Raw genomic sequence first — 22,948 nt, forward strand, 5'->3', positions numbered from 1 at the left:
ACCATGGTTGATTATAATGAATGCTGTTGAATCCATCAAGCAGGACCAAAGGGAAACACTCCCCTGTTCAGTTCCTGGTGCAGATAAGCCATCAAGTTGACCACACTTTTTCTGTCCCATACCAAGGATTAAACTTAGATAGGGATTGAACCAGGTAACCTATTTCATCCAAGAAAGAATGAACTTGTACCGTTACCAGTCACTCTAAGGGGTTGTCAGAATGGGCCAAAAACTTGTGTTCCCCCAACCTCACGTTGTCATCTTGGATGAGACAAGCCAAAATCTTGAGGCCAGATCCTGGCAGACTGGACAAGAATCCAGTAGATCTGACTCAATCCCAGCATAAACATCCCTTACACCAGGTCAATTTGATCCCTGGTTCACCATGAAGTTTCCTGGAAACTCCATGGCAAGCCCTGGCTGCCTAAAATCCCATTTTACCATGCCACATTGTTGCTCCTACTGAGAAGTCCCCCAGTGTCATGTCTGATGTAGAAACAGGGCACCCAGCCATGTGTAAACACCCACATGCCAATGTAGGGATCAACCCAGGCTTAGCCCATGCCATCCTGGCTCATCTGCTCAGCCCCTAAGACCTTTTTTTAAGAGACTGAAGCCTGGATGACAATTATCTTGGGTGGTGGACTCCAGTGGAAATAAATTTAACAATGGACTTAGAATTGCTTCTCCTAGAGTGGCTGGATCACAGCCTACTTTCAAGGAAATATTTGCATCTCCACCACTGAATTGCCAGCTCTCCTGTTGCAGTTGTAATTAGACATGGTGGACATTGGTGTAACAGGTAAATTCTTGGCCTAATTTTGCCAAACAACTTGTCTACATCATCATGCTTGGCTAACTGAAACTCATTCATCAAAACCCCAGTTACTTCCCCAGACTAAACTTCATTGTAGAGCCAAAGTCCACACTGGCAAGCCTACCAATTTTCTCTAGAAAATATTTGACAAATTTATCATTGTGTATGTCTGAGGTCTCCTCCTTAGCTGTCTAAGACCTGAAGTGCAATAGCCCCTTGACTGCATGAAATAATTGTGCTGAATGAGACTGGGCCAATACAATACAGACAGCAAAGAATATTTCCTTCTCTTTCCTTACTGCAGCAAAGCAGGTTTTAAATAAGTCCTAATCCATGTTTAGTTATATTCATCCCTTATCCATCCCAGGTCTTTCTCTCCATTGGACTAGATGGCTACCAAAATGCTTTTTTTGTCTTGAGCTCCTCAGAAAACCAAAGATTCCATGCTCTGCACCATTAGGAGAAATTATGCAGATCACCTGAGCCATATTCCACAGATCAACCAGGGCATCAATAGAATTGCCAGCTATAACAGATGAAAAATCCCAGTTTCTGAATCCTTTAGTCTCTGAGGTGGATTGTTGTATCTCTCACCCTTGTAGAGGTTAGGAATCACAGAAAATCTCAACTCTATTAAGTGCTGATCTGTCCATGACAGTAGAGTTCCTTCAAAATCCTCTACAGACAGATCACCCTCACCCAGGCCATCACGGTCTAGATCAACAACATGGCCTTTTATGTATGCGAGGCCAAATAATAATTTGGGAAGCTTATGTTTGCCATGAAATCCTGAGCCAGTACCAATGTGGACGCTTCAATACAAAAGTTAAAACCTCCTAACACACTACATTTGGGGGAGATAAACCATATCTGATCACACCTCCAGGCAAGGAGACCATTGGGCAGTGGGATGGACAGTGGTTCAACTCAAAGTTATCACACACACACACACACACACACACACACACACACACACACACAGACACACTGGTGATATTCAAACAGGATTATCTTAATAGGTGGTGGATTCATGACAGATGAGGGCAACTCTACTTCCCTACCCATAAGATCTTGCTTGCTGCTGTACCCATGAACCTGGTAAGCATAACTGGTCAAGCTGGACCATGATTGATATAAGGGTTGAAACTGGGACTTTCTCAATGTTAGACATTTCAAATACATATGGCAACACAGAAAGTCACCATTGTGTGCCTTCAAGCCATTTCCGACTTATGGTGACCTTAAGGTGTATCTATCATTGGATTTTCTTGGGATGTTTCTTCAGAGGGCTTGCCATTGACTTCCTCTGAGGCAGAGAGGGTGACTTGCTCAAGGCCATACAGTGGATTTCTTGGCTTAGCTGGGATTGAACCCTGGTCTCCAGAGTCATAGTCCAACATTCAAATCACTATTCTACACCGGCTCTCAAAAATACCAGATCAGATTTAGACTTATTCTAGCTTTGGGTTTCCTCTGACTGCTAGTAGATCTTCAGGATTTCACAAAGGACTCTTTCCCAATCCTACCTGGAGAGACAGGAATATAAGCTGAAAACCTATGTATGCTTTCCTCTAAGCTGCAAAGGGCTATTAAAGAATTTACTTTTTATTACATTCTTTTTGGAATTCCCCCATTTGGATTGGCTTTCATGTGCACAAAACTTTTGCTCCTTTATGTCATTGTCCTTTAGTGAAGTGTGGGATCATGTGGTTGTCTCTGCGTTTTCCCTTTTTGGGGATCCTTCCTGTCTGCCAGTAGACTATTCCTATCTTTTTGTGCAATCAGAGAAGGCCGGACATTGCTGTACTCAATGGGAGGAAGGCTTTGTAATTAAGCAGATCCTGTTCTGTTTACAAAAACACTTATGAATACACAGTCTGGCAAAAAGGTCAGTTTCAAATGCTAAATTTAATTAAATATGAGGTGGGGGTGATGAAGGGAAGGGGTGTTGGTGTCGTGTAGTGTGGTGGGGGTGAGATGTAAGCACTGTGTAATGAAAGTCTTTGTGATTCTCTTTGAAAAATGGCATTGATGTAAGAAGAAAGATTTGTCCAAAAAAAGAAAAGTTTTTTACTGTATAACATCTGCTATATTGATGGTTCCAGTCCAAAACCTTATGCTTGACAAAATCAAATCCAATTAAAATATCATTTTATAATGGCAAGGCAAAACAATGGAGAAAAGCTCATTTTGTGACAGAAGTAGGAATCCCAGATGGGGAAAAGAGAGAGAGAGAGAGACGAGTTCGATTATTCAACATTAGTGGGGATTTGATCTTGGTTTTGGTTTTATTCCTTTCATGAATGCATAGATAGTTGTCCCAAAAGAAATGACTTTTTGCAAGCTAAGGAAGCAAATTTGTATCATGATGTTTATAAATGATGGCTACTACTCTTTCTTGATAGATACCTACTACTTACCATACCAGAGTCTTGGTACTCCTATATGCCAGCTGCTAGGAAGCATGAGAGGTGATGGGACAGCATAGATATCTGGTTGACTATAATGTGAATGCAATGTTGCACATGATAGGCCGTTGGTCTAATCCATCATGACTCTTCTGAGAACTATTGAACTATAGTGCTGGAAGTTACCCCAATAATCATTTAGTCCAGATAGGGACAATAATGAAATCCTTAGTGCCAATTTATGTTCCTGTGGCACAATAGTGGCCAGAATAGCAATAGCAAGTACATCTCTATACCACTTATCAGTGCACTTAAACACTCTCTAAGCAGTTTACAAAGTGTAAGCTAATTGCCCCCAACAATCTAGGTATTCATTTTAGTGACCTATGGAAGGATGCAAGGCTGAGTCAACCCTGAGCCCCTGGCCGGTATTGAACTCACAACCTTGTGGTTTGCGAGTAAGTGGCTGCAGTACAGGCATTTAACCACTGCATCATCAGAATTCCACTTCTAGTTCAGGAAGATTAGTATGTCTTTATGTTAACTTATTTAAAATATGAATTGCCACTCCTAGAAACTTTTATGAGATGGAATTTAGTTCCCATTCCTTTTTACCATGGACAACAAAAGGGCAACCCAAGAAGACTGGAGGGAACTGAAGGCTGCAAAACCAAATATGCAGGCTGCAAGCAGCCTCAAAACTACAAGTTACCTTTGTTAGGACTAGCCTAAACTCTTGCTAATGCAAGAAATCCACACTTAAAATATCTCTGACAGGTGCCCATGAAACCTCTGTTTAAAAACATCTGATCTACCACTTTCTGAAGATATTGATTCCACCATTGATCAATTTTAATCAGGAGTGTCATTTCAAGATGGAGAAAGTTTATTTTCTCAAAGCTAAATACACCAGGCTCCCTAAAATGTTTTTTTGTAACAGGTCTTTTACCATCTTTGTGACACTCCTGTGGACAATTCAGTGTAGTTATTGTCTGCAAATGGTGAAAGCCAGAACTGCACACTGTACACTAGGGGACCTTTTACACTACAGTTATAGTGCTATGATTCCACAGCAACTGACATGGTTTCATGGAATCCTGGGATTTGCAGTTTATGGGGGCAGGTGTTCAGACTCTTCAACCAATGCCTCACCAAAATGCAAACCTCAGGATTCCCTAGGAAGGAGCCATGACAGTTAAAAATGGAATCATAGTATATTAGTGTAAAGGGCCTCTAGTGAGGTATGACCAATGCAGAATAGAATGGTACCTTTACTTCCCTTAATCTGGACACTATTCTTCTCTTGTAATAGGTCTTTTGATGTAGCTGCATCATACTGTTGATTAGTGTTTAGCCTGAGGTCTGCAAATAACTTAGATCCATTTCCACATGTACTGCTTCCCAAACAATGACACCATCATCTATTTGTGCATTTGATTTTTTCCTGCCCAAATGAATTTTTGCATGTATCTCTGTCAGAATGTATTGTGCTTGTTTTGCCCCTGTTCTCTAGCCTATTCAGGTCCTCCTGACTCCTGTTTTACTGTCTTGTATCCTATTTCCTCTCTCCCAGTTTAGTTTTGATGCTGTTGCGTGCCTTAAGATTTAATGAGTAACCCCTGTACTCTTTCATTGATTCCATTTATAAAGTGGTCTAATGTTTTTAATTCTAATTATCCAGTGCAGCAGCATCAGTGCTGCTACCAACTTCACCTGCAACAAAATATTTGAAGTGAAATTATAAGATTTTGCTAAGGGACAACGTTAGTCAGAACTGATATACAAGACGGACCAACAGAAACCTTATCTCCCACCATATTCACATATATCCAAGTCTTTTCAGATTTGAAGATTCTGACTTCACAAGATTTGTTCAGAGGGGTTTTTCCTTTGCCTCCCTCTGAGGCTGAAAGTGTATGACCTGTCCATGGTCACCTAGTGATTTCCCATGGCTAACCAAGGGATTCAAACCCTGCTCTCTAGAGGCATAGTCCAGTACTCAGAAAACTACACCATGCTGTAGTGATCTCACGACTTGATTACTGTAATGTCCTCCTGGCTGGGCTTCCTCTTTCTCACCTCCGTCCTTTAATCTCTGTCCAGCATTCAGCTGCACGCATTATCACTTCCACCCACCGCTCTGACCACATTTCTCCTGTGTTGGCATCCCTTCACTGGCTCCCTCTCCCTTTCCGCATTCAGTATAAGCTCCTGCTGTCGACATTCAAAGCCCTCCATGGACTGGCCCCTCCTTACTTATCAGACCTTCTTTCTCTTCACCTTCCCACCAGGGCCCTCCGTTCTGGTAGTCAAGGGTTCCTGTCTCAGCCCAGGATTTCCTCTGCCCCATCCCAGATTCGCCCCTTTTCACTTGCTGCCCCTCACTCCTGGAACCTTCTTCCTCCACAAGCAAGAGCCATCACTTCTTTAACCAGCTTCAAAACGGAGCTGAAAACCATCCTATTCAGAGAAGCTTTCCCAGGCATCGCATAATTGTCGCTTACTATCTGATGTTCTGTTGTTGGCTGTTTATCGATCCATTTCCTGTATTCCTATGTACTGTATATGTATTATCCTACTTGTGATTATGTATTTTCTCTGGATAATGATTAACCATCCATTATGAAGCCTTGCCCTCCCTCCAGTCCATCTGCCTTGGTCCAGACCTCAGAGGTTGAGAGGAACTGCTGGACCTCTTACCCTTTCCCTCCACCACTCCCTTCTCCTTCTGTGTCATGTCTTTTTAGATTGTAAGCCTGAGGGCAGGGAACCGTCTAACTAAAAAGATTGCATGTACAGCGCTGTGTAAATTTACAGCGCTTCATAAATAAAGGTTAATAATAATAATAATAAATATTTTTATCCCAAGGTTTGATTCCCACTCAGGCATGAAGCCTGCTGCGTGACCTTGGCTAAGTCACATGTTCTCAGCCCCAGAGGAAAACAATGGCAAACCTCCTCTGAATAAATCTTCCCAAGAAAACCCCATGATAGATTTACCTTAAGGTCTCCATAAGTCAAAGATAACTTCAAGGCACACAGCACACACATAGGTTTTTTTTTTTAACTAAGATGAAAACTGGAGAAGTCAAGCTTAATTCTCTGTTCACATGGTGCCAATATTTCTCTCACAAACCTATGACTCACAGTTAACCTTTAACAATAAAATTGCTGAAGATGTCATCTATCACATACAGCTAGGTCCTATTCTGGTGCTGGATTTTGCCCATGGTGAAGTTTGGGGCCAATATGGAGTGGCATATTCGTGTGAAACATCTGTAGGATTTCAAGGGAAATTACAAAGCATTTTAATAATAAGAGTGAGAGTCCTGGGTAGTTCCACACATTCCCATAAAGTGTGCTTTTGCATTTTCAAAAATGAAAGGAGCCAGTGTGATGCAAGTACAGCCACAGGTATTGATATCAATCCTACTTTTTCAAAATTATGTTTTCTGAAGTTTCTGGATTGATAGGAAGCATTAGGATAAATGAGACGACTATGTATTATTTATCAAATATGGAGCCCTTTTGGACTTTCTATGACCTCCTGTGCTATGGCAGTGACTGGTATATTGAAGCATAATATTCCCTTGCATCTGTATTATGGCACCTTTCCAGCAATGTGAAGATTATTCACAAATTTTTTCATCCTTTATGAAATTAAGGCTGCCTCATTATACTGAGAATATGATTAACCATTGTAAGATTTTTTTTTAATTGTTTGCATTGCAGGATTGCATCTGTGAGAAATTTGCTTGTGCCAACAGACTATCCATCCTCTTTGTGCAACCCACTGAAGGCCTATGCACAAAGCAGCACATTTTGTATAAAATAAGTTTTGGGGGGAAACTAAATGGGAAAATCAGAAGCAATGTTCAAAAACTGACATAATCTTCCCCAGAAAGAATAAAACTGTTGCAATTCTTCATTTTTAAATACTGGGGGGGGGGAGTCATTTCCAAAGTTGGTGTCATAGAACTACTTCACCTTGCAACTCTTCTATGCTTGTGTGTAATTTGGAATGTGGGGGGGGGGAGAAGAGCCTGATGCTCCCATGCATTTGATTCATACCTCCCAGTAACTGCAGTAACATTGACAATGAAAGAAGTAATGTTATGGCTTTCTCTTGTAGCCACATAATGTGACTTCCACTATTAACAAGCAAAGGGGTGAGTAGAGTGTTTCTTAACCTAATTGGTGTGGAGAGCTGGCAGGGTTGTTTGTAAAAAAAACAAACAAAAAAACTCCAACGTTTCAAGGACTAGCATAATATTTGTGCCCATTTAATACAGTTGTTTAAATCTTCTGGAAACTCTCCTGGGACTGGTAACCAACAGGTCAGAGACTAGCACTGAGCAAGGAATCACAACTTTGAGTTGCTCTAGGCTAACACCAGAAATAAAAAGGCCATGGGTAAGAAACCCTCCCACCCCTCCAAAGTTCACGTTCAGTTCATATGATAAGACAGAAGTAACTTGTAAAATAGTACTATGTCCTGGATAGGTAGCAGGTAGAATGTCCATGTCTTCTCTTCTACAGAAGACAATCCTCTTTTTGATGATAACCTATATTTAGAAGGTAATGCACCAATCCAACTGTGGTTTAAAGATAAAGAACTTTAAGAATGGACAGTTGGGACCAACAAGTTGCTTATAAACATTTACCACCTGGAAAGCAGACTAGGCTGACAGGAAGGCCACAATCTTCCCTCCTAAGAAGAAATGTATTGTTGTTTAAATTACAGTAATTAATTCAAATTGTGCATATTTATTCATAAATTAGGATGTGTAAAATATTTTTTTTAACTGACACATTTCCAGCCAAATGTGTTAATACCAAACTGACTAAACTTATTTGTTTGGTCCTGACATTTCATTCATTGCCTTTGCACCCAGTGCAATTTAGTGTCTCAGGCCTCTGTGTTAAGCTGTCTCCCTTAGTGCTGTCTGATTTGACTGCAGCAATCCTCTTTTTAAGAAGAAGGGGTTAAATTCCAGACATCCCAGTAGTGATCACCATGGTTAAAACTGATCAGCAACTATGTAAAATGTCAAATAGTGGTTCAACATAGCAAGATGCTTTTTGAAAGTAGAACCATTTGTCAGTCTTTCCCAGTCATTCCTCAAATTCTTTCATCAAAAGCAATGGCCTGCAAAACATTTTAAAAATGTAATCTGAGAAAGAAGCTATGATTTTTACTCTTACTGAAGACTGAAAAAATGATTGGTGACAAGGAAGCAGAGAACAACTAGCATACCACTGTGTATTTGTTGGTAAGAACAGTGTTCAGTGTGCCACCTGAGATGACAATTCTCTCTCCCTCTCCACTCAAACTCTCGCCAACATTTTTTTAACATTCTGAAATGTACTGAAGATGAAAAGCTAAGGTTTGTTTAAAAAAAAAAGCTGATGGACAATCCATATTGCAAAACAACAGAGAAAATATCTGCTTGTTTGTTCATGGTTTATCAATGTTGGCAGTCAACCCCCTGCAAGTCTCATTTACTGTCTGTAGGACTCAAAATACTGTGTATCTGAATACTACCTGCTTTATTCTCCTGCACAGCCCATTTTTCTTAAATAGAGGCGTAATTAATGTAAACAGCTTTCTTCATCCTGACTAGGAAAGGGGACTTTTTAAATATAATTTCCCACATTTTCAGTCTTGTTTCTAAAATGTTTGTAAAAATTATTGTGTTTGTGAAAAAACCACTTCTTCCATCAAAATTCTGCCCCAAATACAGTGGTTTTGCTCAATTTTTTTACACACACACACACACACAGACATACTTTTTTTACTTGAATATTTCTGCCCCAAGATTGCAAAAACAAAAAATATGAAAATGGGCAAAAACTGTTGTAAACTCAGTCAGTAAAACTTAGGGGCTCAGTACATCGCCCATATCCAGCATCCTGCAGCTACCCATTTCCTTGCCAGATTGGGGCTGTGGTAACTATATGCTGCGGCCCCAATTTGGCCTGTCCACAGCTCAAAAAGAAGCTGCAAAAAGTGGTTCCTTTTTGCACCATGGAAAGGGTGCCCTAGCCATGGCAGCAGTGGCTTTTTGCCACTTCTTCACACAGCGTATGTGAACGCTGCACCGAAGATGCAGTGTAATGCCACCCACCATCTGGTCAGGCAGGCAGTGTGGGGCTGGAATGAGAGTGGAGTCGGGGTGACCAGTGTGCAGACACCATGCCCCCACTCTGCCCCAAGCTGTTGTATAACGCCAATATGTACCCCCTATGAGTGAAAAATGGAGAGATTTCTCTGGTGTTTTTCAGAATCTCTGCCTTTGCTCCTAAGATTCTTCAAATTCCTTAATTAAAAGTTCAGTATATAAATAAAGACACATTATTTTATCCTGGATATGAAAGTGTATTTTAAATAAATTGTTAATTGCCATGAGATTTATTTTTCTTCTTTTTTTCTTTTTTGCATTTTGCATTTTTTTGGGGAAAAAGTTATTTGTTCTACAAATTATAATTTTGTAAATGAAACCATTAGTTTTGCAAAAAGTACATTATTTTGTGCAAACTCGGTCAGGGTTGTTGTTTTTTGTTTTGTTTTTTGACAAAACTAGGAATGTTTTGCACCAATAAAAAAACCCTGAAGGGTGCTCACTAATGCTTGATCTTTGTCCTGGAAAGAGGTGGAGCACCAAGAGTTCTGTTCTGGTTCTGGTGGTCTTCACAGTTTTTATAAATGACTTGGGTAATGAATAACAAGCATGCTTATCAAATTTACAGATGACACCAAAATAGAAGGGGTAGCTAATACCCCAGAGGACAGGTTCAAGACTTAAAACCATAAAGGGACACCCCACTCTGAGCATGTTTGTTAGACTAGATGTTGATATAATGATTTTTATTGATGTTAATGCAATGCTGTGGTTTTATGGACTGTATGTTATATGGAACTTTAATTCTATTTTTATTGATGTAATTCCACCTCGATTCGTAGGGAGAGGTGGGAAATATAAATAAAAACTATTATTATTATTATTATTATTATTATTATTATTATTATTATTATTATTAAAATGACATCAGCAAATTGGACAGCTGGGCCCAAACTAACAAAATGCATTTCAACACATATAAATATCAGGTACTACATTTAGACAGGAATAATGAAATGCACAAGTATATGATAAGTGATGCTGGCATGATGACAATACGTCTATGAAGGATTTAGGTGTCTTGGGGCTCATTCCCACTACAAAATAACCTGGTTTGGAAATCTCTCCGGGGCCGTTTACCCCTCTTTGTTGTTCACACTGACTGGGCAGGGAGAGGAAGAACGGTTGCCACGGAGAGATGATGATGACGGAAAGGGAGGAGGGAGAGGAGGAGGATGAAAGAAAAGGAAAACCTCTAGGAAAACCTCATGACTGGTGCACCCTAAGTTGGAAATTATCTGAAGACACATAACTACAACAGCAACATCAATAGAGGAGGAGAGGTGGCAAGGTGGGAAGGCTTGGGCGTCGGCTCCTCCTCCTCCACCTCCTCCTGTTGGGCTGCCCTCTGATGCACCCTCACCTCACCACTGCTTGCCAGAACCCTCCAGGGGACCCTCTCTGTCCATGGTAGTGGTAGCAGCAGTGGCAGTGCTCCATCTCCCTCTCTTCCTCCTTGCTCTGCTGGCTCTCTCACAAGCTGGCCTGGAGCCTCCTTGCCCCGGCCCTGCTTCAGCCCCAGAGATCACATTGGGAAAGGAAGAGGAAGAAGAGGAAGGAGGAAGGTGTTGGGGAGGGAGGGAGGGGGAAAGGGACCAGGAAGAGAATGCCCACCTGGCAAGACCTCCGGAAGAGCAGGCAAGACAGAGCCAGCTGAGTGGCCCTGACTCTTCTGAGGTGGCCACCATGACCATAGCCATAGCAGCCTCAAAGACAGGTCCCCAAAAGTGGGGCCCTGCTGTGCCAGGTGGGGGCTAGCAAGGGCAAGAGAGCCCAGCTCACCACCTTCAACTTCAGGCAAGATGTGAATCAAATCCCTCATTCCCACTATTAGGACACTCCTCTAAATTGATTATTTTTTTACAAAAGAACCACCAAAAAACAAGTGTCTGAAAAAAAGGGGGGGTTGGGGGGTTGGATTTGTCTCACTTTAAAGTGACTCCAATTGAATGCAGTCGGATTTGAAATGGTTCCCAGTGTAAATGACACACATATAAATCTATCAGAAATCATATCATAGTGGAAATGACCCCTTAGAAAAACCCATATTAAACATGAGCCATAATGTGATATAGGTTTGAAGCACACCAGCAGCTTGGAGGGCCTCTGGCTGCTCTAGCCCAAGTCAAACCCCATTCAGTGCAGGACCATGATGACTGGACAGCACACTCTGAAAGTGGGCTACCATCACAGTTCCAAATAGGCCACCAGCAAGGAGCACTTTAATAATTTTTCCTTAGACTCAAGCCACCTTAGGTGACATTAGGCCAGCTCCCAGCCATTCTAGGGGCATGCGTCTTCTGCACACCCAACCCTTGAAGCAGCAAGAAGTTGGACTTTTTGGCCCATCTGTTTCAGGTCATAGAGGCCAAAAGAGCCAATGCAATTCTAGACTACATCAATAGAAGCACAGGGACAGATAGAGAGATATCACAGTACTATTGTATTCTGCTTTGGTCAGATCTCACCTGGAATATTGTGTCCATTTCTTGGTGCCACAGTTCAAGAAGGATATTGACAGCTTGTATTCAGTACAGGGTGTGCAAGATAATAAAAGGGTTGGGAATCAAGCTCTATGAAAAATGTTTTGGGCAGCTGATCATGTTTAGCTTAGAGATGGAATATTGAAAAATGATTATAATAGCTTTATTCAAATACATGAAGGGATATCATGTAGAAGATGTAGTGGACTTTTCCTGTAATTTGATTCCACTGGTTCTTTTCCAGGTCTTTTGAGCAGCAGGAAAGAGATTCCATCTAAACATTAGAAATAACCTTTTTACTGTAAGAGCTGTTTGGTTGTGAAATAGACTGCCTTGGAGAGTGCTAGACTCTCCTTTTTTGGAAGTCTTTAAACAAAGGTTGGATTGCCATCTTTTAGGAGTGCTTTGTCTATTCCTGCATGGCAGATGGTTGGACTAGTTAACTCTTGCAGTCCATTCCAGCTCTATGAATCTATGTTTATTTGATTCTAAGTCTGGAAAAATAATTGAAAAATGCATACAAACTTGCATAATCTCATACAATGGGAAGAAAACTTTTGAAGTTATTCTTTATTGAATGTGAAAATGAAATAACCAAGGATTTACATCCTGAGAGAAAAGATTTAGAAAGAGCAATTTCCATTTTTTTTCTCAGTATGGACCCAAATATCCAAAGCCATCACTGACTGGCATGGTAATTCTTTGTTTTTTTCCAATTTTCATCTCCCAGTGAATGGTAAGCCTGGAACAATCCCATTTCTACCTGTGACACATTAGGAGTATTCATCTGCTGCCATCCCATTCCAGTAACTTTAAATTTTGATCATCTCCTTTTAGCCCTTACACTCTGGAGCCAATGAACGTCAGAGCTTAAACAAAACTGGAACCTGTCGGCCCATGTTCAGACAAATAGCCCCAACCAAGATGATTTATTTACAACAGTTAATACAATTGGTAGTAACGACTTTATAGGCAACCTCTAAGTGCAGGCAAGATGAAAAATTTACTAAATTGGAGTATAAAAATTCATAAGAAAATGTACAGAATCAATATTTCATGGAGCTTGCTTTACCTTGCCTTACACAAATCTACTCCAGAGCTTACATTAAAATTTAAACCAGCTCGGTGCGACAAGTTCAAATACAAGGGCCATTTCATATTAGCTTAACTTTGGAAGATTTTTCCCCTCCTTTTGTTGGTTTGTTTCATAAAATTGAAAAAGAAAAGACTTCAGGAGCTCAGCACCAAAGCAGCTGCAGGGCCGGATATTCTTCATTCCTTTCTTTATGGCTATTTTAAACAGAATGAAAACTAATTTAGGTGTGATTGCATATTAAAACCTTTTTCATAAGAAAAATAATAAGTATGTATTATCATTAGCCAAGATAGGCATTTTTCAGACATTGTCAGAGACAGAAAATCCAGTTTCTTCCTCTGTGAACAGAAGGATATGAAGTTTAGCAACAGATGCTAACAGATCATTAGCAAATGATGTTTGTGTACAGAAGACACTGAGCAGAATGTTGTTAGTGGCTTACTTGTGCATAAGTGCAGCTTTGCAAATTGATTTAAAATGTAGTGTGAATGGACCCTGAACTTCCACCCCTTCCCTCCATATCAGTGAGGAACAAACTTTTCTAGGGCTTGAAAGCTAACAGGGTAAAAGAAAGACATGAAACTGTGTGAGCAAAGCCATTATACTATGTCTGCTTGATGTAGGATCTCAGTCTATGGCGCATTCCAGACAGGCCCTATTGGGCGCTGTTGTTACGCGTGAGGGGCGGCGCTTCCTGACGTGCCTTGCCCCTCACATGTAACAAGGGCATCAAAATGGTGGCACCCTATAGAGATGGGTGCCACCATTTTGACGTGACAGACGCCTAGCATCCGCACATCTCGGCACCCTTGTAATGCCGCAAGGGCGCCATTGGTGCCTTGCAATGTCACAACGGTGCCACAAGAAGAACCTGCTTTTTGCGGGTGGTTCTTGCTGCACAGGGGAACCACGTGGTTTGTCTGCTGCAGTTCCCTCATGCAGCAAACACAGGCGCCAGCAGACCATCCTTTTGGGCGGTCTGTAAAGCGCTTATGTGTTTAATCTTCACCATTTAATAGGAATTTAGGGGCTCGACAGACGGGTGGCTAAATGCCGCCCCTTTTAGCCCTGGGTCTTTGTTGTGGCAACCACACACCGAGGCAACGATCCGCTCCCTCTCAGGACCAAAAAAGAAGCCACTGTAAGCAGCTTCCTAGAAGGGATGCCATAGTGGTGCTCATGCGCCATGATGACGCCCTTTCCAGCCAGCACTTTTTGGGCACTGCACCACCTATGTGTCATAATGATGTGCCCCATGTAGATGGATGCACACCATAATGGTGCATGTGAAGCAGAACTAGGGCTTGGAGTATGTAAATGCTCCTCCCTAGTTCAGCCCTAGTCTGCAGTCAGGCCAGCACAAAGTGCCAGTCTGTACTGCCCCTTAGTTAGCAGGTAGGCCAAAGAAAGAGAGAGAGAGAGAGACAGAAATCAACCAAGAATCAAAATCAGAAAGTTTCAGCAGCTGAAACTTAGCCAGATTGTTGGTAAATGACAGCAGTCTGCAGGTGCAGAGGCAAAAAAAAGCTTCAATACAGGAAGAGAAACACTGTATTGGTGGAAAGGCAGGGGGTTGGATTGGTGACTTAGGGTTTGTCCACATGGGCCAAATAAAATGTCCTCCCCCTTCTTCTTGGCAGGCAGTCCAGACAATACAGGGTCCAATCTCCATCTTGCCAATTTGGCACTAAACTGTATACCACTTTTTAAAAGTTTTTTAAAGACTCATCTTTTGTTCTACATCTTCCTAGAAGATCTGGGTCTCTCTGTTGCAGTGCTGGGTGTTTACAATGCACCTTCTGTGCTGTCTGGAGCTGCCACCCCTGGTGTGAGTGACTTGCTCTGAGGTCAGAATGAAAAAACCAATCATAGAATCATCAAATCGTAGAATTGGAAGAGACCACAAGAGCCATCCAGTCTAACTCTCTGCCATGGAGGAACTCTCAATCAAAGCAGCCCCAACAGATGGCCATCCAGCCTCTCTTTAAAGACCTCCAAGGAAGGAGACTCCACTACACTCGGAGGGAATGTGTTCCACTGCCGAACAGCCCTTACTGTCAGGAAGCTCCTCCTAATGTTTAGGTGGGATCTCTTTTCCTGTAGCTTGCATCCAGGAAAAGATTGATGTTGAGCACCTCCTTCTGACCTTAGAGCAGGTGACTTGCACCAGCGGTGGGTGCCACAGTAGAATGCATATGTAAACAGCCACATGGCATCGCTATGGTAATAGGTGGATGGTGGGGCAGCTTTGGGGGCAAAATAAGTTGGCCTGCTCCCAGAGTAATCTGGCCCATGCAGACCTGGCCATGAATAGAAGATGAGTAGAAGACCCTTCACCCATGCCATCCTTATGATTACTTGTATGAGAAAAGAAGCCTTATTGGGAACATTATGTTGAGAGGCAATAACTAGCTCTAGGTTAACCTCTTGAAAGACTCAAGGGTTAGTCTCTCTTTTAAGTAGGACACATGACTACCTTCCTGACCTAAATAATTAAGAATATTTAAAAATATTCAGTTGAGGATATTCTTCCTTTTCTTGTGATGTTTTGATGAATCAAAAGGAAAACTAATATTGGATGCAGCGTCTATTATGGGATGTGGGAAGGGTGAGAGAGTTCTGGCACAGTGGCATGATTAAGTTGCCCATTGTTGGTTTATGCTTTCCATTATGTAATTATTTAAATCCCAGCTCTATTGATTGCCACATCATTGAAAAATGCATTTACGATTGTGTCCATAATGCTTGTGTTCTGAATGAAAGCAAAAGAGTTTGACAGATTTGGAAATAATGGGCAATCCCATCTTACATGTTATACTGTAATTCATTAAGCTGCTAAAAATATTTAGATACTTAATTGGCATTTAACAAGATAGCTATAGGGTGTAAATGAGACATTAAATCCTCTTCTAAAACGCTCATTAGGTTTGTGTTAGAAATTAATTGATCTAATTTACTTGCTGTAAACTATTGTACTGTCTCCCATCAGTTGAGAAATTCAGGGTATTGATGAAAGATTTTGGGAAGGTAGAAGTGACTTTGTACAGCATCTTGGCTACAGAAGACATCACCTTAACTTTGGCTCCACTGAAAAGGATGCTGCATTAGAGCAGGGCTTTCTTGTTGTTACTTGCATAGCAAGCAGGATTCATGTCAAATTGTACAATTTGATTAAAGTGTATTATTGTTCTGAAATAATTGTTGGACTTCCCCAAATGTGCCACTCCAGTCAAATTCCTGTGTGATCATTCTAAATATTGTTTAGATGTTTTCCATGTTACCACAATGACATGTAGTCTCATAACACATTTTCATCACTTCATAACACTAGGAATTGGAAAGAAGTATTATGAGACTACAGAGATTAACACATGCCAAATCTGCACCAGGATAGATGTGGGTTGTAACTGTCACTGACAGATCTTATCACACTCTTCCATAGCTGGGCGGTAGGCAAGCTGTATCCAACCCAGGCTTCCCATGTACCATTCTTGAAAATCTACAGGAGAAGCCTAGAGTGGATATGGGCGGTGTGTTAAAATGTGTCAGTGATGTGGATTTGGCATGTGATAAACTCCTACATCATTGTGATAACATGGGGAAAAACAGGTGTGGTATAGTGGTTTGAGTGTTGGATTATGACTCTGGAGACCAGGGTTTGATTCCCAGCTTGGCCATAAAATCCACTTGGTCACCTTGGGAAGTTGCATTCTCTCAGCCTCAGGGGAAGACAATGGCAAACCTGAATAAATCTTGCTAAGAAAACCCAGTGATAATGTCTCCTTAGGGCCAGCATAATTTGGAAAGAACTTGAAGGCACAGATCAACAACAAGACTATAAAACATATGATGAGCTTGACAACAAGAAACATGTACTGTATGCACAATAAGTCTACATTATTCATTATGCATATTTCATAACCTTTGTGTCTGTTCTGGGGTACACAGGTCAGGATACCACACACACACCATCCATCCATCCCTACAATATATCTATGATGTTGGTTCATATAGACTGTAACCGATCCAAGTTCATTCATGGAATGACCTTAGATCTCTATGGTTGATTCAGTTCTAAATCAAGGGCTTCCTGATTCTATTCTAACATGCTAAATCAACACTGTCCTAGTTTTTATTACACTGCTCGGGGATAGGTAACATGCATATTTCCAGATATTGGATTATAACTTCCTTGCATTGTTGACTAGGCTAAGAAAGCTTGCAGTCTAAGAAAAACTGAAAGGACATATGTTTCCCACCCTGAAATAGATTTAAGGGTACCCAAAATATGCTGTGAATCTGCATATGAAATAATGGTCTGAGTCACTTTATATAAAGTGAACAACTGATAACAGTGAAGAATCACTGAAGAGAAATAAGCAGCTGGAATTCAAATGGGCAGCTGGGCTTTCCCATAAGGTCAAATGTTTATGAAGACATTTCAAAATCAAATTTCAGGAATTTCATACAACTCTGTAATAATTTCTGATTTATCTCCTGTGGTGGTATTTCTCACTGAACACTTGCATGGCTGCCATGAATGACAAGCCAAAACAGGACTCAGTCAGCCCTAGGCTACACAGGAGGTTGAACAACACAAGCAATGGTAGTCGTTTCATTCCCAGATGTAGGCTAAGTAGTAGTCATTCATACTACCTAGTAGTTCTCTGCTTATTGCTCTTTTTCACAAGTTGTGAACTATGCATCCCAGAGCAATTAGTGGGTTAATACTCTCCTCCCTAGTTATTTCTCAGATGCCAGACCAGTTCAGCATCAATTTGAGGCATATTTCTTTGGGGGAATCTGGGCTATTATTTCTGGGAGTGCTGTCCATTTGACAGGAAGGAAGCTTTGTCACAGGAGCACAATCAGCATCCTTTTGAGTGTCTCCTGAAAATGTATTTCAGAATTAAAGATTTAAAGCCGCAATTAAACCTCGACATCCCCCCCCCCCAAAAGCTGCAATCTGATGTTTACGGAACCTCATAGGTAATTTATAAAGAAGTGTGCATGTTTGTCTATGCATGTTTCCCTCCTCTCTCTCTCTCTCTTTCTCTAATCTCCCTTTTTTTTTTTTTCTTTTTCTTTTCCTTTTTCCTTTTTCTTTTTTTTTTCTTTTTGCTTCAACAAAAATTAATCTGGAGATAGTCTGCATCTCTGATTGTGCCAGGGGTTTATTGGAATTCAGTCAAGGAGGAGTGTTGAAAAATGCAGAAGTTATGGAGAACACAGAGGTGGTTTCAGGCATGTATCTGATTTTAAACAGCTGTTGGGGAGATTTTTCGCCATTCTTCAAAAAAAAAATAATAATACAGCATTCAACCACACCTGCCTGCATGCAGTAAAGACATAATCCAGGGAACTGTAAATAAAATAAATAAAACTTTGATTTGTATCCTGCTTTTCAGCTACAAGGCAATCAAAGTGGCTTACGTATTTAAAACAGCACCAATATATAATACGTGGTACATGTACAATACAATGTCTAACCCCCCCTTAAAAAGAATTAAACTTACTACAATTACAATTGGTCTGTTAAAATAAAGTATTATTAACAATACCATAATCCAATGGGCAAAGTGGTGACATAATACACAAAATGGGGAGAATTCATTTATAGCTCAGTCGTTCTATTAAGGGAAGGCCTGCTGGAAGAGATCCATCTTAACAGCTTTTAAAAAGCTGTCTAAACTGGTAATTCGACGGGTCTCATCTGGCAAGCCATTACACAGTCTGTAAATATTACTATTACTGTTGCTGTCGCTGTTGGTATTGTGACCTCTGAACCCTCCCTCCACTAGTCCCTCACTTCTCCCAACATTTAAAAATTTAGTGTGATTTTCAGATGGTTTCCCCCCCCCAAACCACTTAGAAAGTCCTGCAAACATGTAAAAACACATGAAAATGCCCCTCTCCAATAAGCATTCCAGAACTCCTTAATATCTGTTTTCCTCTGAAATCCCTTTAGAATAGTGATGTCCCAGCACTTCCTGATGCCATTTTGAGAGGAACTGCAGAGAAAAATTGAGGTATTTGGGAATGCCTTTTCTGGGGGTGCAGCCTATGATGGTTTTTCCTGGGTAACTCTCATCTTCTAAGCATGCTAGTAAGATCTGTTAGAATGGCCAGGGCACAGGGTGCCAGTTGACATACCAAAAAATTACTACAGTCCTCCAGATCTTCAAGAAGGAGCATAAATTTCACAGTAACTGGTGCTGAAGTAGGAGAAAGTTTGATTTTGTGTGAGTGGTGGCTTCAAAGTCGGTGATTCCCCATCCATACCCAGAAGATACCAGTGTTCACAGGCTCATCTTGAAATTGTTTATACCGATGTTGTGCTTGCAGAACATTGGTGCATCCAAACTAAGGGAGGCAACTAGAATGAAAGAGAGCCAGTGGGTGCATCCAGTGGCATCACTAGAGTTGGCATCACCCAGTGCGATAACTCAGGGTGTCACCCACCCCATTGTTTAATTTTTTTTACTAATGTTACTCATAAATCATAATTCCCATATATCATGAATGTAATGGAAATAGCTGTGGCATAAAGTGTAATTCCAGTACAGTGGTACCTCGGGATACGAATTACCCAGGTTACGAAATTTTCGGGATACGAAAAAATGCAATAGAAAATAATTGCTCCGGGTTACGAATGTTTTTTCGGGTTACGAAAAAAACTTCGGCGCTATTTTAAATGGAGCCGCGGCAGAGCCGCGGCTTTTTCCCCATTAGCGCCTATGGCATTTCGGCTTACGAAGGCTTTTCGGGTTACGAAAGCGGCCGCGGAACTAATTAATTTCGTAACCCGAGGCACCACTGTATATCACTGTATGTAATGGCAATAGTTGTGACATAAACAACTAGTAAAATTGAAATTATGCCTTTAAATTACAAAATGTGTTTACATGTACAAAGTTTCATGTTGTTAAAGTAAACATTTAGTAAGATGTGATGTTTTTAAAGAAATATATATATATATATATATATATATATATATATATATAAAATTAAAATTGTAAACCCGAGGCCTTTACTTTCTCCTCCCACTGAACCTCACCATACTCATACCATCTCCAGTGTTTTAAAGGAACACAGGCAAATATCACAGCCACTTTCTCCCAAAAGACAGATATTTGGAGAGCAATGGTATCTCCCCCACTTTGGGTGTCACCTGGTGCAGCCTGAATCCCCTGTATCCTCCTAGTGATACCCCCTGGGTGCATCTTCTTGGCCCTATTATGACATTTGGGGCAGGGCTGGAGACTGAGTTTCAGCACCATGACTCTAGAGTTTTGTTGTTGGTAGTGTTGTTGTTGTTGTTGTTGCAGATGTCCTGAAAACAGTGGTAAATGACTAGAAAAAAAGTCCCTGAGGGTGGTAACTGAGTCTTCTGCAAGCCTCAGCAATAACAAAATAGGGCTGGGGGTGGGGGTGGAGGGGAACTGTGCTTGTGTCACACATACTGTAGGTAGGTCATGTGGAAAGCTCATAATAAGAACAGTGGGTACGAACACCGTATCTTTTAGGTGAATTTGGTCACTTGTATAGCTGCTAAAAGTAGGTTCCTGTATTACCTGGCTAGTTGTCTTTTCCTCAGCTGGCCCAAAAGCAGTTCTTTTCTGAATCCTTGCCTGTTTCTACCTTGCTGCTAGGTATTGATTCAGAATCTCAGATAATGAGATACTGCTAACTTTGGGTTTTTTCACACTACACAATTATAATGCTATAATTCCATTTAAACAGCTGTGGCAACTTCCTGGGACTTTCAGTTTAGGCATGCGTATTTTGAATTTTCAGCCAGAGAGTTCTAGTGCCTCACCAAATTACAAACTCCAGGATTTCACAGGATGTTCCTATGGCATATAAAATGGAATGATAGTACAGTGTGAAAGGGCTGCAGACCACCATAGGCACAACCTCTGACTCTGATGTATTTGAAGGCACTGAAGCTTCTTTTCTTTGGAAAACAGAATGAGGCCTTTCCTCATCTGAGCACTCTGAAACTTTAAGACTGGGTGCCATGACATAGGGCCATAACTAAACACTATTGCCAGAAGAACCATGCTCAATTCATATGTTTATTTCTTTTTAGAGTGCCAGTTGTCACACTCCTATGGTGTGGAGTTGTCACACTTCATTTATTTGCTTGAAACTATCAACAGTATTGTGAAAGACAACATCATCAAAAACTTTAGTTAGAACACCACTGAGTTCAATCTACTGAACAATCTTGGTAGAAATAAGTGGCCAGGGATTCTGGCAAAATTTCAACCTCAGTTTTGCTCTCTCTGTTGAGTGTTGCTAAGACATATTTGATTTCTATTCATGCCAATATTTGCCCACATTTCACAGGCCTGCCACTATCCTTCATCCATCCATCTTGCAACCAACCCCCCACCTCCTCTCCCAGACTATATTCTATATATTTTCTTGCCAGAAGCCTGTGGGTTCAGGGTCTCTCTTGGCAACTCAGCAAGCTCTGTCTGACAAGAAAACTGAAGTATTTTCCCAGAAGCTCTTATCAGGAAACAATGTGTCAAACAAGATGAAACTAGCTCTCCATTTTTGGAAGACTTACTACAATTCCCCTTATGCTGGCAGAAGCAATGTTAACATTAACCAGAAAGGAAGGCTTGCAATGTGAATATGGACTCCTTACCTCTTGTTAACTGGTGGTATTTTGCTTTGTTTTTTAGGTAACAGCTGTGCTGGTTTTGCATTTTGTCATTTGATTCTTGAAAAACATTTCCACAGGGGTTTCTTACTAATGTTCTTTCAAATGTATGTCTGTTTGGGGATAAAACAGAAAGGATCAGAAACTGATTTTTCCTGGAAGTGTATCCATGTTTACACCTTTCTTTAGCTTTCAGCTTAATCAAGAAAAGGCAAGTTGCAAAAGATTCTGCTGTATTCTGTTAGCCTTCCTCTAGATATTATGTCTTGTGATGTGAAGGAATGAAAACATTACAGAATATGGAGAGAAATGGATGTAGTTGACTTTGGTTTGAAATCCATTTGACGTAGGGAGAATGTGGTAAATGGAATAACTGTGTAAAGGCTCACCTGGCACCACTTGTTCTGCAGTATTTATGACCAGTGCTCTTCCTGCTTGCAACCTGGGAATTTGAGTTATTATTTATTGTTTTGAAAAATAAATGTCTGTTCCTAAATAAATAAAAGAACTGCAGATGTATTTTTGATCACAGAGCTGTTCATTTTTGACATGAGGCTTTTAAATGTTTTCCTTTATTCCTACAGACAGGCAAAGCACAAGGGAGGACAAGAGTCTAGGATGCCAGAAGACTGAAAGGAAAAGAGCTCTATAAAGAAATGAAGCAAGTATCTTGTTAACATGGTCACTATGGGTGGAAAAGACAATGTTACAGTAAAATTAATCAGAAGCTTTGTATCACCTCAGCATAGAATTAAGTTTTAGATATGGATGGAAAATTAAAGTTCATGTCATTTTGATAAGAACTTTCCAGAACCCACAAATTGCTTTACTTGTGATTGGAAAGAGCTTGTTTGTTTGTTTTTAATGTTTTTAATTGGAAAGAACTTGTTTGTGGTGCCATAATGACTGCAGCATCATTATGGCACCACAGAAAGAACCTGCTTTTTGTGGGTTCTTTTTGCTCTGCAAGGAAGCCACACGGTTTGTCTGCTGCAGCTTCCTTGCAGAGCAAACCAGGGCGCTGGCAGACGGTCTGTACGGGGCCAATCTCACCTATTGCTTTCTCTCCTTTCCCTCAAGAGGAAGATTGAGGAGAAAACAGAAGGAAATACTCATAGACCTTTTTTTCCTTTTCTTTATACTTCTAGTCCCTTGCTTGTTTCAATCCTACTGCTGACATCATGTGAAGATTTTCTCCCTGGTTCTCACTAATGAGCAGAAAGAACAGTATTTCCTAAATACATTTGGTAGAGGCTGCCACCCTTCTTTCTCTCCCCCACCCCGACAT

Source organism: Sceloporus undulatus, unplaced genomic scaffold, assembly GCF_019175285.1.
Source record: "Sceloporus undulatus isolate JIND9_A2432 ecotype Alabama unplaced genomic scaffold, SceUnd_v1.1 scaffold_22, whole genome shotgun sequence".
Taxonomy (NCBI): Eukaryota; Metazoa; Chordata; class Lepidosauria; order Squamata; family Phrynosomatidae; genus Sceloporus; species Sceloporus undulatus.